Below are 12,278 nucleotides of genomic sequence, written 5' to 3' on the forward strand. Positions count from 1 at the left end.
GCATTTTTTCAAATGAAAAGCTCTCCTAAAAGCATTTCATTCAATCAGTCATATTTATTGAGTGCGTACTGTGTGCAGAGCACTGTACTAAGCGCTTGGGAAGTACAAGTTGGCAACATATAGAGACGGTCCCTACCCAACAGTGGGCTCACAGTCTAGCATTTGAACGGTGCCCACTGGGTGAAATGCACTGAACTAAATGCTAGGGAAGAATAAAGCAAAAGACATATTTCCCACCCACAATGAACATACACTCTAAAGAAGGAGACAAACATAAAAATATTTTCAAGAAGAGTGATCAAAATAATCAAAGTATATACCTAAGTAAATAACTATATATGCATAAGTATATATAGTATATATATTATATATAAGTATATATCCAAGCACTTAGTACAGTGCTCTGCACACAGTAAGTGCTCAATAAATATGATTGATTAAGTACTGAGAATGGGCATAAGTAGCCTGCAATAAATGGCTAGCTTGCAATAAAATAATCATATTTGCTGACTGAATACTATTTCAGTAATCTATATATGCTGGGATCCTCCCTGAAATTAGGTAGACAGTTATAATAATAATAATAATAATAATAATAATAATAATTTTGGTATTTGTTAAGCACTTACTATGTGCAAAGCACTGTTCTAAGCGCTGGGGAGGTTACAAGGTGATCAGGTTGTCCCATGGGGGGCTCACAGTCTTAATCCCCATTTTACAGATGAGGTAACTGAGGCCCAGAGAAGTGAAGCGACTTGCCCAAAGTCACACAGCTGACAATTGGCAGAGCCGGAGTTTGAACTCATGACCTCTGATTCCAAAGCCCGGGCTCTTTCCACTGAGCCACGCTGCTTCTCTAGTTAAGTCAAATTCAATATAGTTCTCCCGAAGCCTTTGCACGAACTTTCCTCCAGAAATCTGGTGTAATTGTTTGGAATAGCAATGGCAGCAGCAGTCCCCTCTCAGGATCACACCTGGAGAGTTTCCTATACTCTACCAGTGTCGGCTATGGGAAGGAGAGTCAAGCAGAGGCATATCCATTCCATTCCTAGCTTGGGCAGAGGCTAGCGAGTGGAAAGCAATCTGCTGCAAGGCAAAACTCCCCTGAGCTGGTCAGCAGCAGCATGGGAGAGAATAGGGGGTGGAGACTCAAAATTACTGCACGGAAGAAGGAAATGATAAACCACTCCTGTATTTTTACCAAGAAAACTCTACGGATACACTACCAGTATGACTGCAGATGGAGAGTGGGCCATTCTGGGAGAGATGTGTCCTTGGAGTTGCTTTCGGTTGGAGATGACTTGACAGTGTAAGGCAAGACAAGGTACCAGTAATAGCAATCCATCAATCAATCGTATTTATTGAGCGCTTACTGTGTGCAGAGCACTGTACTAAGCGCTTGGGAAGTACAAGTTGGCAACATATAGAGACGGTCCCTACCCAACAGTGGGCTCACGGTCTAGCATTTGAACTGCGCCCACTGGGTGAAATGTACTGAACTAAATGCTAGGGAAGAATAAAGCAAAAGACATATTTCCCACCCACAATGAACAGACACTCTAAAGAAGGAGACAAACATAAAAATATTTACAAGAAGAGTGATCAAAATAATCAAAGTATATACCTAAGTAAATTACTATATATGCATAAGTATATATTATATATAAGTATATATCCAAGCGCTTAATACAGTGCTCTGCACACAGTAAGCGCTCAATAAATATGATTGATAAGTACTGAGAATGGGCATAAGTACATAAGGGCTAGAAAGCAATCACTGTGTTTATTCAGCACTTTACTGGGTACAGAGCACTGTACTAAGTATTTGGAAGGGTACAATGAAACCGAGTTGGAAGACATGTTCCCTGCCCACAACAAGCTTACAGTTTAGTTGAGCTTACAGTCTAGAGACAAGAAATGACTGATGAATACTGGCTGATGGATTCTGGAAATTAATTGGGGAAGATGTGGTGAAGTAGGTGGGCTTTTAGAAGGACTTTCAAAAGCCCTTTGAATTTTGGGATGATATGGTCACTGCTTCTTCCTGCCTGGAACTCCCTCCGCCTGAATTTCCAACAGATTATCATTCTCCCCATTTGCGAAGTCTGATTAAATTCATTTCTCCTCCAAGAAGTCTTCCCTGACCAACCTCTCTTTTTTCATATCCTTTTTGCTCACTCTTCTGTATTGCTTATACACTTGCAAGTGTACTCCTTAAGCACTTTTGAAACTCACTCTAACACCAGCCCCACAGGACTTAAGCACATATAATAATAATAATAATAATAATAATAATGGAATTAAGCACTTACTATGTGCAAAGCACTGTTCTAAGCGCTGGGGAGGTTACAAAGTAATCGGGTTGACACGTGGGGCTCAGTCTTAATCCCCATTTTACAGATGAGGGAACTGAGGCCCAGAAAAGTGAAGTGACTTGCCCAAAGTCACACAGCTGACAATTGGCAGAGCCGGGATTTGAATTCATGACCTCTGACTCCAAAGCCCGGGCTGTTGCCACTGAGCAACACTGATCTTTTAACTCCCCTGCTTTCAGATTTTAAGTTCCTTAAGGGCAGGGAAGGATTCTACCAACTCTTTTTGTAATATTCTCTCCCAAGTGTACTGCTCTGCACACAGTAATGCTCAATAAATAAGAGTGAGGTTTGGGTGAGCCCTGTATGGGACAGGGTTTTTATCTGATTACCCTGTACCTACCCCAGTGCTTAGTACAGTGTTTGAAAGATTGTCTTGGGAGAAGTGAAGAAAACACATAATATCTTAGGTGGGGCAAGTTGGGGGAAAGCCTTGAAATGGGTTCGGAGGAGTGTAGAGCAGGGAGGCTGGGCAGGCCTGTGTAGTGCTCCCCTACTTTGATTAAAAGTTCTTTCTCTAACAACAATTATAATGCTGCTGGATTTCAGGTGCTGTATCTTCACCAAACACTTGAATAATAACGATGGCATTTAAACTCATACAATGTGTCAAGCATTATTCTAAGAATTAAATTGGACCAAATCCCTTCCAACAGGCTTCTGTGAGGTCTTTAAACCTAATTATATGCCAAGTCCCCTCCTGGAACTAATTCCCCAAAACTCTTAGTTAACCAGAAATTTTGACGTACTCTTCTAGACCATCAGCTCCTCCCCCTAGGCTGTCAGTTCCTTATTGGCAAGGAATGAGTCTACCAACTCTATTTTATTAGAACAGTGCTCTGCACGCAGTAAGCGCTCAATAAATACCATTGGTAGGCTTATTGATTCTGATTCCCAGCGTGCTGAATAACCCAGATTTTACTATTTGTATATTTTTTGAAGTATCAAAAAAGCAATTGACACTCAGAGCCAGAGCTGGACTCTGGCAGCTATTAATTAATTTAGGCCACCCAGAGAAATTGATCAAACTCCATGAGTGCCTGAACTTAGAACAGTGCTTTGCACATAGTAAGCTCTTAATAAATGCCATTATTATTATTATTATTATTATTATTATATGTTTTAAGAGTCTAATATGGCCCCTTTTACTTCACCAGTGGAGAGAAACACAGCTGTGAAATACAGTCCTCTTCCACTTATTCTATGTTGTCATGCTTTAAGATGAAACTAAGGTCCTCCAGTTTGGTTTCAGAATAGATTTCCAAGTTAACGTGGAAACTCAAAGCAGGCTAATAGTGTAATCAAAGGTTTTTGAATTAGTCATAGAGAAGCAGCCTGGCTCAGTGGAAAGAGCCCGGGCTTGGGAGCCAGAAGTCATGGGTTCGAATTCCAGCTCCGCCAGTTGTCAGCTGTGTGACCTTGGGCAAGTCACTTAACTTCTCTGAGCCTCAGTTCCCTCATCTCTAAAATGGGGATTAAGACTGTGAGCCCCACGTGGGACAACCTGATCACCTTGTATCCCCCCCAGTGCTTAGAACAGTGCTTTGCACATAGTAAGTGCTTAACAAATGCCATTATTATTATTATTATTATTATTATTGTTATCCCTAAGATACTGTAATTTCTTTTAATGTCTTTCTCCCCCTCTTGTCAGTAAGCTCTTTGTAGGCAGGGAACATGTCTACTAACCACTGTATTATACTCTCCAAAGCACTTAGTAGAGTACTTTAAATCTAGTAAATGCTTAATGAATACCAATGATTGTATGTTAAAGATTTTATTAAGAGGAAACATAGATAAAAATATGTATTGCGATTTTGAACTGTCACAGTCAAATTAGCACTGTAGACTAATAATCAGCAGCGTGGCTTAGTGGAAAGAGCACGGGCTTGGGAGTCAGAGGACATGGGTTCTAATCCTGGGACTGCCACTTGTCTGTTGTGTGACCTTGGGCAAGCCACTTAACTTCTCTGTGCCTCAGTTACCTCATCTGTAAAATGGGGATTAAGACTGTGAGCCCCACGTGGGACAACCTGATTACCTTGTATCTACCCCAGCGCTTAGAACAGTGCTTGGCACTTAGTAAGCGCTTAACAAATACCATTATTATTATTATTATCATCCTGAAGAAAACTTAACCTCTCATGCCTCAGTTTCCTCCTCTCATCATCATCAATCGTATTTATTGAGCACTTACTGTGTGCAGAGCACTGTACTAAGCGCTTGGGAAGTACAAGTTGGCAACATCTCGAAACTGGGGATAAAATACCTCTTGAACAAATTTACAATCAGTAGAGGACAGGACTGGGTCAGATTTGATTATCTTGTAGTTATAGCATTACCTAGTAAGCGCTTCATCAACACCAGTATCATTATACCCATTAATATTATAATGGAGTTAGGAACTGTGCAGTTCTGAGATTCAGGCACAGCTCTCCCCAGTTCACAGTAATCACACTCTCGCTACTCCCTGAGAATTTTAAACCACAGAAGGCTCCGTTCATCTTCCAACTCATTCTCAAATGTCTAGCTAAGTCCCCAGGACAGCCGATCATGAGTCAGACCAGAAGAGAGCATATAATAATAATAATGATGGCATTTGTTAAGCGCTTACTATGTGCAGAGCACTGTTCTAAGCACTGGAAGGGAGGAGAGGAAGGTAGATCTCTTTGCGTCTGAGTGTATGTTACTAGCGCTTTCCTTAGCACATTGAGTCCTATCTGCCATCAGTTGGTAATTATTGCATCACAACTGTTTTGTATTAGGAAAATCACTCTTGACAATGCCTTCCGTGAGGTCTGAGTGTATGGGGAGAAAATCAAGATTTTGAGTGGCACCATCTGGAAAATTTTCATAGTTTGAATATTGTAAATATTTATTTAAGCTTTTTTTTTTTTTGTTTCAGGACCAAATAAGTTTGTCAAAATCCCATTTCTCATTGAAAAGTTCATAACTTCATCTCCAAGTATACTCCAGGCAATTTTTCACTTTTAATGGTATTTATTAAGTGCTCATGATGTGTCAAGCACTGTTCTAAGTGCTGGGGTAGGTACAAGTTAATTAGGTTGGACACAGTCCCTGCTTAGTGCATGGGTCTCACAGTAGGAGGGAGAACAGCATTCATTCATTCATTTAATCATATTTACTGAGCACTTACTGTGTGCAGAGCACTGTACTAAGCACTTGGGAAGTACAGTTCAGCAACAAAGAGACAATCCCTGCCCACAATGGGCTCACTGTCTAGAAGGGGGGAGAAAGACATCAAAACATTAGACATCAGACATTAGAGAAGCAGCGTGACTCAGTGGAAAGAGCCTGGGCTTTGGAGTCCGAGGTCATGGGTTCAAATCCCGGCTCTGCCAGTTGTCAGCTGTGCGACTTTGGGCATGTCACTTAATGTCTCTGGGCCTCAGTTACCTCATCTGTAAAATGGGGATGAAGACTGTGAGACCCCCTTCGGACAACCTGATCACTTTGTAACCTCTCTGGTGCTTAGAACAGTGCTTCGCACATAGTAAGCACTTAATAAATGCCATCATTATTATTATTATTAAAACAAGAAGGACTGAGGTACAGAGAAATTGACTTGTCCAAGGTCACATAGCAAGCAATTGGCAGAGCTGGGATTAGAACCCAGGTTCTCTGACTCCCGCTCATCCTCTTTCCACTAGTCCGCACTGCTTCTCGATGATGTCAAGGCAAATATTTCTGGTTCCTCTTTTAACATTCCCCCAAGTAAACTCTCCTCAAGTCTACCCTCCTCCCACCCTTTACACTGGACTACCTATCTTACACATGACAGTGAAGCAATTGCCTATTCACTTAAGAAACTAAAAAGCATATTAATGTCCCTACTTTACTACACTTAACACCCATTGTTTGCATCTGGAAGCTCTGACTAATGTATAATTGTACATATGGCTAACTGTCCATTCAATGAACCAAGTATCTTTCATATATATTTATATATATTTACTTGTGTGGCTTTATTCAAACCCAAGATGACTCATTGCTCTAACAAAAGAATCAAATAGCCTGTGTTTTTTTTTTTAAAAACTAAGAATTTAGTAATGCAAATCAAACATTCATTTTTTTTCTTCTGGGCTCTGCCACCACCTTAGAATACATACAATAATTTAAAGTCTTCTTTTAGACTGTGAGTTCACTGTTGGGTAGGGACCGTCTCTATATATTGCCAACTTGTACTTCCCAAGCGCTTAGTACAGTGCTCTGCACACAGTGAGCGCTCAATAAATACAATTGAATGAATGAATGAAGCTTTTCAGAGTAATAAACAGTTCTCAAATACTTTATTTGGGGTAAAACTTTATGTTTAATGGACTATCACAGAAGATGGAAAAACTAGACACTGACACTGATCAGTGTCATCCCTTTGGCCCCCTTGATTCAGGTCTGATCAATGTCGCTCATTTAATTAGTCAGTGGTACTTACTGAGTGCTTAATCTGGGCAGAATACTACACTCCATGCTTGAAAGAGTACACAGACTTAAGTGGACATAATGTGAATATGTTGCTGTTAGTTCAAGATCTTTCTCAGGGTAATATATACGACCACCTGGTTACCTTTGAAGTGGTCCCCATTAATTACCTTCAATTTACATCCAAATCCCCAGTAGAGGTAAGATATTTCCTTCCTTATATCCTGACAGAAATATCTTTCAAATTTTTTTTAGCAAGTAGCTTAATGTGTCTTCTTTCTAAAATCATTTCAGATTTTGTCATAAAAATATTTTTAAACTGCTTTTGCCAGTAAGGTATTCAATTCAGACTTCAGGTTTTCAGATTTGTAATCTGATGCTCTGTAATAATTGATTACATCCACAAAATATAAGCTTTCACTTTAAATAAATCTCATCTCAACGGACATAAATGTGTCTATCATACCTTATCCAATATTTACATTTCTCTTCTGTGGGAAATTGCAGGTGTAAACTACAAACCATATGGTTGCCTTGTGTAGTAGTAGTTTCCAAATAGTATATTGAGATATTTATCAGTTTTTTAAATCCTGCCAAAGATTGCAAGCTGGGGCATAGTGGGAGAAGAGAGCTAATATGTTAAATGGAGAATTAGAGAAACATCACACAGCCTAATGGAAAGAATATGGGTTTGGAAGTCAGAGGACCTTGGTTCTAATCCCTTCTAGACTGTGAGCCCATTGTTGGGTAGGGACCGAAGAGAACCAGCGTGCCTCAGTGGAAAGAGCCTGGGTTTGGGCGTCAGAGGTCACAGTTTCTAATCCCGGCTCCACCACTTGTCAGCTGTGTAACTTTGGGCAAGTAATTTAACTACTCTGAGCCTCAGTTCCCTTATCTGTAAAATGGAGATTGACTGTGAGCCCCCCGTGGGCCAACCTGATCACCTTGTAAACTCCCCAGCACTTAGAACAGTGTTTTGCACATAGTAAGAGCTTAATAAATGCCATCATTATTATTATTATTACCCCAGCGCTTAGAACAGTGCTTTGCACATAGTAAGTGCTTAGCAAATGCCATTATTATTATTATTATTATTATTATTATATGTTGCTGATTTGTACTTCCCAAGTGCTTAGTATGGTACTCTGCACACAGTAAGTGCTTAATAAATACAATTGAATGAATGAAATGAACGAATCCCAGCTCCTCTACTCATCCACTGGGTGACCTTGGGCAAATCTCTTAACTTCTCTGTGCCTTAGTTATCTCATCTATAAAATGGAAGACTGCGAGCCCCATGTGGGGCATGGACTGTGTCTAACCTGAATACCTTGCATCTACCCAGTTCTCAGTACAATGCTTGGCACATAATAAGGACTTAATAGATATCCCTTCCTTCCTCTCCCCCTTGTCCCCCTCTCCATCCCCCCATCTTACCTCCTTCCCTTCCCCACAGCACCTGTATATATGGTTGTACATATTTATTACTCTATTTATTTATTTTACTTGTACATATCTATCCTATTTATTTTATTTTGTTGGTATGTTTGGTTTTGTTCTCTGTCTCCCCCTTTTAGACTGTGAGCCCACTGTTGGGTAGGGACTGTCTCTATGTGTTGCCAATTTGTACTTCCCAAGCGCTTAGTACAGTGCTCTGCACATAGTAAGCGCTCAATAAATACGATTGATGATGATGATGATACCATTACTAATAGAAAAAATGGGGGTGAACTTTAAAGCAAATAGTTGTTTTTGTTTGATGTCATGAATTTTCAAAATACATCTAGGGAGGAACAGCTGACCCTTGCCATTGGAACAAAGGTTAACTTCACCATCAGTGGTGTCTTCAAATTGGAAAGATAACTTTATACAAGTCAATCAATCAGTGGTGTTTGTTGAGTGCTTACCCTGTGCAGAGTAATGTCTGAAGTGCTTGAGAGGGTACAACAGAGTGGGTAGAAATGTTCTCCACCTCCAAGGAACTTATAGTCTAGCGGGGGAGAGAGAAATTTGAGTAAATTACCAATGGGGGATAATAACATGGTATATGATTGTCAGTGCTGTGGGACTGAAGATAAGGAGACAGCAAATGCTTAGAGGGAACCGATCTAGGTGATGCAGAAGGGAGAGGGAGTAGAGGAAATGGGAGATAAGTCTGGGAAGGCCTCTTGCAGTAGATATGATTTTAGGAGGGATTTGAAGGTGAGGAGAGTAGCCTGCTGGATATCAAAGAGGGAGTTTCAGGCCAGATGGAGGATGTGGGCAAAGGGTCAGAGGAGAGATAGATAATAATAATAATAATAATAATAGCATTTATTAAGCACTTACTGTGTGCAAAGCACTGTTCTAAGTGCTCATGAGGTCAATGTACAATGCTAATGAGGTTTGCCATTAGAAAAGCAAAATGTACAAGCTTAGCTTTAGTGGGAGAGCAGGAGGGAAGGGTGTGTGTGTAAATATATCTGTGTATATATGTCGTAAAGACTGTCAGTAACAATAATGACATTTATTAAGCGCTTACTATGTGAAAAGCACTGTTCTAAGCGCTGGGGAGGTTACAAGGTGATCAAGTTGTCCCCCAGGGGGCTCACAGTCTTAATCCCCACTTTACAGATGTGGTAACTGAGGCCCAGAGAAGTTAAGTGACTTGACCAAAGTCACACAGCTGACAATTGGCAGAGCTGGGATTTGGACCCCTGACCTCTGACTCCAAAGCCCGGGCTCTTTCCATTGAGCCACGCTACTTCTGCAAGTCAGAAGCAACCAGGAAATTAAATGGGATGAAAAGGAACTTACAAGTTACAACAAATCTAACAATAAACAATTGTTCACATACTTCAAATATTTCTATAGAAGCAAACTGGCTTGGGAATCAAGGGCATCATTTCATAATCGTACTGTAAAAGGTGCACTAAGAGATTAAGAAGGAAGTAGTCAAGAAATTCAATGCATTATGTAATGGAAGTTTTACTGTGAAATGAGTTTTTAAAAAAAACCAAAAACATAAGCAGACCAGACCTAAGGACATTACATTTAAGAGAGGGTAAAATGGACTTCAAGGTGGCACTATAAGGAAAAACAAAATAATTTAAGGGGGAGTAGGATTTGAACAGCCTCCTTATAAAGGCTGAAGAGAAAATCAGTCAATAAATGGTATTCATTGAGTGCTTCCTGTGTGCAGAACACTGAATTAAAAGCTTGGGAAAGTACAATATAATGAAGTTGTTAGATGTGATGCCCATAAGGACCTTATAGTTTTCAGGGCAAGACAAAACATTAAAACATTAAAATAAATTACAGATGGGGAAAAAGCTCATCTCTAGTGTGTAAACTCATATGCAGGAAATGTGTTTATTATTGTTTTGTACTCTTCCAAGTGCATACTACATTGCTGTGCACCCAGTAAGTGCTCAGTAAATCTGACTGAATGAAATAATTCAGTCTAAGGATATTTACATTAATGCTGTGTGGCTGGGGTATCAAAGTGTTTAAGGTTTATACAGCCTAGTGCTCAGTTGACAGTGAGGGGAGGGCATATAATGGAAATGAGGGTTTAGTCAGTGCAAAGACTGAGAGGGGAAATGGTTGAAATTTGCATATTCATAAGGGGATGAATATACTTTTGAACACCAATTCCCACAACTTCCAAAAAATGGAAGTACCATCTGAACCTTGCAAGATTTGAGTTTTAAGCACAAATCAATAAGCACTTCATATATATATAACATATATAGCTATATGTTTATGTATAACACATATGGTTACACATATATATAGAGAGATAACATATATAGTTATTGCCCTATCTCCCTCCTACTTATCATCCTATCTCCCTCCTAGCCTTCCTTTCCAAACTCCTTGAATGAGTCGTCTACACATGCTGCCTCGAATTCCTCAACGACAACTTTCTCCTCGACCCCCTCCAATCTGGCTTTCATCCCCTACATTCCACCTAAACTGCCCTCTCAGATGTCACCAATGACCTCCTTCTTACCAAATCCAATGGCTCCTACTCTATCCTAATCCTCCTCGACCTCTCAACTGCCTTCGACACTGTGGATCACCCCCTTCTCCTCAGCACGCTATCCAACCTTGGCTTCACAGACTCCGTCTTCTCCTGGTTCTCCTCTTATCTCTCCGGTTGTTCATTCGCAGTCTCCTTTGCGGGATCCTCCTCCCCCTCACATCCCCTTACTGTGGGGGTTCCTCAAGGGTCAGTTCTCGGTCCCCTTCTGTTCTCTATCTACACTCACTCCCTTGGTGAACTCATTCACTCCCACGGCTTCAACTATCATCTCTATGCTGATGACACCCAAATCTACATCTTCGCCCCTGCTCTCTCTCCCTCCCTCCAGACTCATATCTCCTCCTGCCTTCAGGACATCTCCATCTGGATGTCTGCCTGCCACCTAAATCTCAGTATCTCCAAGACTAAACTCCTTGTTTTCCCTCCCAAACCCTGCCCTCTCCCTGACTTTCCCATCACTGTAGATGGCACTACCATCCTTCCCATCTCACAAGCCCACAACCTTGGTGTCATCCTTGACCCCGCTCTCTTTCATCCCACACATCCAAAACATCACCAAAACCTGCCAGTCTCACCTCCACAACATCACCAAGAGCCACCCTTTCCTCTTCACCCAAACTGTTACCTTGCTGGTTCAATCTCTCATCCTATCCCAACTGGATTACTGCATCAGCCTCCTCTCTTATCTCCCATCCTCCCGTCTCTCCCCGCTTCAGTCTATACTTCACTCTGCTTCCCGGATTATCTTTGTACAGAAATGCTCTGGGCATGTCATTCCCCTCTTCAAAAATCTCCAGTGGTTGCCTGTCAACCCCTGAATCAAGCAAAAACTCCTCACTCTCAGCTTCAAAGCTGTCCATCACCTCACCCCCTCCTACCTCTCCTCCCTTCTCTCCTTCTACAGCCCAGCCCATACCCTCCACTCGTCTGCCTCTAACCTCCTCACTGTGCCTTGTTCTAGCCTGTCCCACCGTCGACCCCCAGCCCACATCCTTCCCCTGGCCTAGAATGCCCTCCCTCTACACACCCACCAAACTAGCTCTCTTTCTCCCTTCAAAGCCCTACTGAGAGCTCACCTCCTCCAGGAGACCTTCCCAGACTGAGCCCCCTTTTTCCTCTCCTCCTCCCCATCCCCACCCACCCTACCTCCTTCCCCTCCCCACAACACTTGTATATATTTGAACAGATTTAGTACTCTATTTTACTTGTACATATTTACTATTCTATTCATTTTGTTAATGATGTGTATATAGCTTTAATTCTATTTGTTCTGACGACACTGACACCTGTCTACATGTTTCATTGTCTCCCCCTTCTAGACTGTGAGCCCGTTGTTCAGTAGGGACCGTCTCTAAATGTTGCCGACTTGTACTTCCCAAGCACTTAGTACAGTGTTCTGCACACAGTAAGTGCTCAATAAATACAATTGAAAGAATGAA

The 12,278-nt window shown here is 41.2% G+C and overlaps 1 non-coding gene across 1 annotated transcript; it reads left to right on the plus strand.

Annotated features, from left to right (window-relative positions):
* The first annotated feature begins 956 nt into the window (after window positions 1–956).
* LOC119938177 lies at window positions 957–1,094 on the plus strand. Its single transcript, XR_005454360.1, has one exon. It is a non-coding gene; the product is annotated as a small nucleolar RNA SNORA7 (small nucleolar RNA).
* Window positions 1,095–12,278: the final 11,184 nt, after the last annotated feature.

This window comes from Tachyglossus aculeatus, chromosome 1, assembly GCF_015852505.1.
Source record: "Tachyglossus aculeatus isolate mTacAcu1 chromosome 1, mTacAcu1.pri, whole genome shotgun sequence".
In the NCBI taxonomy this organism is placed as follows: Eukaryota; Metazoa; Chordata; class Mammalia; order Monotremata; family Tachyglossidae; genus Tachyglossus; species Tachyglossus aculeatus.